Source organism: Tenrec ecaudatus, chromosome 3 (assembly GCF_050624435.1).
Source record: "Tenrec ecaudatus isolate mTenEca1 chromosome 3, mTenEca1.hap1, whole genome shotgun sequence".
NCBI lineage: Eukaryota > Metazoa > Chordata > Mammalia > Afrosoricida > Tenrecidae > Tenrec > Tenrec ecaudatus.
Window position 1 is genome coordinate 16,868,770 of NC_134532.1, and position 7,233 is coordinate 16,876,002.

The window sequence follows — 7,233 nt, forward strand, 5'->3', positions numbered from 1 at the left end:
ATTGAAAGTGTACTCATACTTGAGCATAGATAGTAAACAGTAGGTTGATGGTTGAATTTTGTGACTAGAAGAGCTCATTAATTTGAAGGTTACAGATGGGCCACTTGAACCCAATGTGTCTGCATATTTCTGTATGTCTGAATTTACAACTGTAAACAGCACATTCCAATGTAACCAAACCAGCACCATCTGAAAAGAAATACCAAACGGTGTGTTCACATTTTGCATAGTTCAGAATGCTGATCTTAATTTAATGAATATCAACGAAGTTTTGCTATCTAGTACCCGTTCTTAGGGGTGACCACATACCTTATTACCTTATAATACTGATGCTATTGTATGCAATGGTTAAGGAGATGTGGTTGCACCATGGTTGAAAGTGGTTGGCTGCCAATTGGCACGTCAGCCATTAGAACCCATCATTGTGTCCAGAGAAGAGAGTTATGGATGTTTGTAACTACAGAAATTCCAGTCTTGGAATCCCACTGTTATCTACCAGTAGGGTCGTTACAAGTTGTGATTGATTCAATAACACACCTAACACAAACAATAGTGAATAATAGTTCATTGTTACTTTAAAATAGTACTGTATAGTTTAAAATAGTACCAATTTGAAAGAGTACAATGACATTCAAAAGTAGAAAAAAGGGTAATTAATTTTAATTTTACCAGTCTATGCAATTTGTTGATTTATTGCGTCAAATACGGTTCCTGCATTGTAGAATCAAAGGTCTTAATTGAACCAATGCTATCAGTTGGCCTAAAGAGCCTTGGTGGTACTGTTGGGTAAGTTTGAGGCTGGCAACTGTATATTTGTCATTTCAATATCTAAGAACTGCACCAGGTAGAAAGTTCCGGCTAACTGTACCCTGAAAGATGTCCATCCCTGGATATTTCTTGCCACGAGTCAGGATGGATTGGACGGTAGTGAGTTTTGGGTGGGTGTGATTAAGCCTATGTTCATTAATGATTCACGGTCATTTAAAACCATATATTTGACATGCCTTTTTCCATGGTCATGATTTCCATCTCAGAATAAAGACCACCTTGGTCTACAGCAATCAGCATGCCAATCCAGACTTATGAACACTTACATTTTCAGGTGTAGTGATTGAAAATATAATCTCCGTTTAAAAACCTTCATGGTATATTTGGTAAACTTATATTCCTATTGTTTCTTCGGTTTTTAAAATATGGATTCAGATTTTGTTCGCGCTGCTTTTGTAACAAACACAACCAACATCCAAATCCCAATTATGTCAGCCACATATTTCTAAAGCCTGACATCAGGATTCAGCTTGTTACTAATTCCGCATGAATGTGTGAGATTAGTTTTTGTCCCATTTACATGCCACTGATTTTGTCCAGTTTTCTCTTTAGATTCTGCAATAAAACATCGACATTTAAAGGTAATAACTTTTATATAAAACTTCCATATTTTTACCTTTAGTTAGTGACTACATTTGTCTAAAATGTTCGTTACATATTAATCTTCTTGTTTTAATTTCCATTCAGGATACCAAAGATGCTTATTCTGATCAAGACTTAGCACCCAAGGATCAGCACACATCTAACTCGGGTACATGTCTCGATACACTATAATTAGGACATTAAACTACTTGGCAAGGTCCCGGGATCCGTGATGTTTTTTTCTTTTCATTTTTTCTTTGCAAATTATTTGTGAGAATTGAAATTTGGCATTCATATGCCTTATCTGTTTTTCGTACTTGGATCATAATGGAATGCTTTCACCACAGTAAGATTAAACTCACATTTTCCCATTGGTATATTTTCAACTGCCCCAAATTCTCCATTTGGAAAGTCATAGTTTTGGAAATTCACAGATATAATTATGGAATGCTAATGTTTTTCTCTTAATGCTTTAAAGTATTCACTGGGATTTTGATACACGGCAGTGGAAAAGCGTTAACAGCTCGTGTGTGTTTTAACTATATATCATTTTACTATTGTCCTAGTGATGCTCTCAAGTCAACTGAAGTTTTTCCTTAGTAGACCCTGTGTGGTGTATGGTACATGTAAGAGCAATCATTCTTTATTGGTTATTGGTAGACACAATCTTGAACATAATGGGTTGTGAAAATCAATCAGAGAGTCTCTTGGCTTCAGCCTACTTCTGACTTTCCAGAATCATTTTGTGCAAACTTCGCTTTGGGTTGACTTCTCTTACGTAACCTACAACCCAACCAGTCTTTTCCTAGGTATTTCCTTTCTTCATCCAACCAAAGCAGCAAGTAGATTTCAAGGACTGTTTGGAGGCGTTCTTTCTTGTAGGGTAGCACAAAGCAGATATATACTTGAGATACATGCTAAACGGTGGGTAAATTGTCAAACTCTGGGACTGGAGGCGCACATTAGGTAGAGTTTTATAGATGGCCCACAGAGACACAGTACTACTGATTTCTCAATTGCTATTGTCTGAAATTAGGTGCTTAAATACTAATGTATTCCGTTGTAAACAGACTCACAGCTTATGAAGAGAAATGCTGAATGACTTCCCGTCAGTTTGCATCATTCTCATGCTACTGTCCATTTACAGAGAATCCTTGAAACTTCGATATGGAGTTCGCGTGCTCTGCGTTAACGATGTCCTCTATCGCCTAATAATACACACATCTTTGTTTTCAATGATTACAGGAGCCCTTGTTTCACAGGGGCTCAAAGTGCTGGCTGCTAATTGGCTGGTGAGCAATTGGAAGCCATCAGTGCCACCACAGACACAAGTCGTATAAATCTGTAAACAAACAATTACAACGTGAAATCCCTCTTATGTCCTGGCTTTAGGTTCCCTATGAGTTTTAATCAATCCATAGAAACAGAAAAAAATAACAACACTGAATATATAGTTTTCAGATATTCTTAATTATAAATGATGCTGTAGCGCTGAATAGTGATATAGGGCTAATCCTTTTGTATACTGCTACTCTCTGCAATTTCTCGATTCATTGCATCCAATGTGTTTTACTTTATGTAGATTTAATGGGCTATATTTAACTAGTCCTGTAAGTAAGCCTACAGAGCCCTGGTGGCCCTGTGGAGTAAATTTCAGCCCGTCAGAGGTTTATCTGGAAGTCCTAAAGCCACTAGCTGCACCACAGGAGAAACATCGGGTTAACTGTGCCCAGAATCGTGTCCAGCCTTGGGGATCCTCTTGCTATGAGTCAGACTTGACTCCATGGCAGTGGGCTTTGGGTGGGTAAGATTATGTCTGTGTTCATTAAGTGTTCATTCTCACTTGTGACCTTCAGCTATGCCATCTTTCCCTAAGTGTGCCGTTAGCTTAGTTTTCATACGCCCACTATATTTGTCGCCCTTTTTCTCAGGGTCATGATGTGCTCCTCAGCTTAGAGAGCACCTTTGTCTCCATCAATCAGCACGCCCACATTGACTTAGGGACACTTTTGCTTTCAGTTGCTGTGATTAAAACCAGAATCTCTCTTTTTAAATCTTCTTGCCATGTTTACTTATCCTATGTTCCTATGATTTCTTCAGTATTTCCAGATGGATTCAGGTTTGTTTATGTTTCTTTTTCTACCAATGAACTAAACAGCCACTCCAAAACATACAAGTTACACATTCCTATGGCCCAGTATGAGGATTCAGCTTGATCTTCATTCCTCATGCCTGTGTGTGACCAGTTTTTGCCGTATTTTCACCCAGTTTATTATGTCCTTTGTGCCCTTTAGGTTCTATGATGAAATCTATGCATCTGAAGGTAATAATTTTATGTAAAACTTCCACATTTTTATCTTAAGACTGCAGGTTGTGTACCTTATTTGTTAATACTCTTTGATTTAATTTCCTTTTAGGCTATCAAAGAAGCTTCTCCTGATATAGAGTTAGCACCTGAGCATGTACACACACCCAAACCAGGTAAAGTTCACAATACATATTTCACTTTGTTAAAAAGACATTAAGTTATTTCACACGTCTACAGGATTCTTGTTACTTATTTCACTTTTTGGAAATTTAGGTGACAGGCTTAACAGAAATCATGAATATGCCCATGTTGGTATTCATGTGTGATTTAAATACCTAGCGGCATAAGTGGAAGAATTCACCACAGGAAGCATGGTCTCATATCTTGTGATTTATATTCTTCCTACTTCCCAAGTTTGGAATTTGTCTACTGCTTGGAAATATACAGATGTTCCTTATGGCAGATGTGAAGTATGGCACTCTGCGACTTTTTTTTCCTAATGCTTGACAATGCTCATTTGGATTCTTGTCTTCACCAGAAGCAAAGCCTTACTCTGCCTCATGTGTGTTTCAACTTTATTTCATTTTTATAGAGTCCCAGAATTGATCTTGTCAGCCAAAACTTTTCATTAACTGAAGTAGTGTGGTGTGTCGTATGTGTATTTATAATGCGGGTGAAGTCATTAATCATCCCCCAGAGAAGGTCTGTTACACAACCATTGACATAATGAATTTCACAACTCTTCAGCCTTGGGATCCTTTTATGGTATTCATTATTACATAGATTTCCTCAAAGGTTGTGTTCAGGGAGTTGGACCTATTTCCATATCAGAAATGGTAGCCGAACCCATGTAAATATGAGTGTACATTCTCAGAAATGTCATTTGTTATCCTCTTTCACCTGCCGTTATGATATTCATATTTGGAATTCCAAAAAGACAAAAAAAACCTTATTTTGACTATATGATTTTCTTGTGTCAGAGCATATTGTTCTACTTTGTCACTAGGCTCAGTTTGGACTTACCCTATGTTTAAATGGAAGCACTTAGAATGCCAAAGACTATTGCGTCTCTTGTATATTCATTACGTTCACACAAAGGTTAGGTAATAAATGTTGAAGACTGTGAACTGAAGTGAGGTTAACTCATTGTATTGAAAATAGTTTTAAAATATGAAATATTATCTTCAAAAATGCTGACATGCACACAGTATTGTCTCTAGAATAAAGAAAACAGACTGCTATTCATAGTTAAGCTTGAAATGTGGAGGCAAGGGGTCTGTTATTAGGAAGAAAGAGCGAATTCTGGGAGGATTATAATGAAATTCCATGGAACACAAAATAAATCATTGAATGTGCTGAGTGATCACAAGCAGGTAACCCAGGAAATTGAAGATATTTAAACAACAGGAACGACAATTGCTAATAAGATTATCTAAATGAAGACCACTGTGCTTCTGGTCACTGTCAAGTCTACTGTGACTCGATGGAAGCACAGCGTTTCCCCAGAACAAGTGTACAACATGCCCCATGCAGTGTGACATAAAGCACCACTGTTTGTCAAGGAGAGGGAGACAAGAGACTGCTACACTCAAGCATGATTTCTGTTTATCTAAGCTGGTCACATTTATGTTATTATTTACCTTCTTGTAAATGAACATTGTATCTTCCGATATTCCAGACTCTGGTTCCCCCCGGGTGAGTCAGGAACGTACCAGGAAACTCGACGTTGATGATCAAGATCCATTTAAGCCACCATCACAGACCACAAATCAGGCAACCTCTACAAAATGTAGAAGGATGACCTTAGAAGAAAAGGAAAGAGACAATATTGAAGTTCTGCTTGTAACAGAAGACACAACGGTCCACAACATGGATAAAGCAGAGAGATCAGAAGTACCAAAGAGCAGAAAAGGTAAACAAGCACAGAGAAGTCAATCAGAGAGTCTCTTGGCTTCAGCCTACTTCTGACTTTCCAGAATCATTTTGTGCAAACTTCGCTTTGGGTTGACTTCTCTTACGTAACCTACAACCCAACCAGTCTTTTCCTAGGTATTTCCTTTCTTCATCCAACCAAAGCAGCAAGTAGATTTCAAGGACTGTTTGGAGGCGTTCTTTCTTGTAGGGTAGCAGAAAGCAGATATATACTTGAGAGTACATGCTAAACGGTGGGTAAATTGTCAAACTCTGGGACTGGAGGCGCACATTAGGTAGAGTTTTATAGATGGCCCACAGGGACACAGTACTACTGATTTCTCAATTGCTTTTGTCTGAAATTAGGTGCTTAAATACTAATGTATTCCGTTGTAAACAGACTCACAGCTTAGGAAGAGAAATGCTGAATGACTTCCCGTCAGTTTGCATCATTCTCAATGCTGCTGTCCATTTACAGAGAATCCTTGAAACTTCGATATGGAGTTGGCGTGCTCTGCGTCAACGATGTCCTCTATCGCCTTATAATACACACATCTTTGTTTTCAATGATTACAGGAGCCCTTGTTTCACAGGGGCTCAAAGTGCTGGCTGCTAATTGGCTGGTGAGCAATTGGAAGCCATCAGTGCCACCACAGACACAAGTCGTATAAATCTGTAAACAAACAATTACAACGTGAAATCCCTCTTATGTCCTGGCTTTAGGTTCCCTATGAGTTTTAATCAATCCATAGAAACAGAAAAAAATAACAACACTGAATATATAGTTTTCAGATATTCTTAATTATAAATGATGCTGTAGCGCTGAATAGTGATATAGGGCTAATCCTTTTGTATACTGCTACTCTCTGCAATTTCTCGATTCATTGCATCCAATGTGTTTTACTTTATGTAGATTTAATGGGCTATATTTAACTAGTCCTGTAAGTAAGCCTACAGAGCCCTGGTGGCCCTGTGGAGTAAATTTCAGCCCGTCAGAGGTTTATCTGGAAGTCCTAAAGCCACTAGCTGCACCACAGGAGAAACATCGGGTTAACTGTGCCCAGAATCGTGTCCAGCCTTGGGGATCCTCTTGCTATGAGTCAGACTTGACTCCATGGCAGTGGGCTTTGGGTGGGTAAGATTATGTCTGTGTTCATTAAGTGTTCATTCTCACTTGTGACCTTCAGCTATGCCATCTTTCCCTAACTGTACCGTTAGCTTAGTTTTCATACGCCCACTATATTTGTCGCCCTTTTTCTCAGGGTCATGATGTGCTCCTCAGCTTAGAGAGCACCTTTGTCTCCATCAATCAGCACGCCCACATTGACTTAGGGACACTTTTGCTTTCAGTTGCTGTGATTAAAACCAGAATCTCTCTTTTTAAATCTTCTTGCCATGTTTACTTATCCTATGTTCCTATGATTTCTTCAGTATTTCCAGATGGATTCAGGTTTGTTTATGTTTCTTTTTCTACCAATGAACTAAACAGCCACTCCCAAACATACAAGTTACACATTCCTATGGCCCAGTATGAGGATTCAGCTTGATCTTCATTCCTCGTGCCTGCGTGTGACCAGTTTTTGCCGTATTTTCACCCAGTTTAT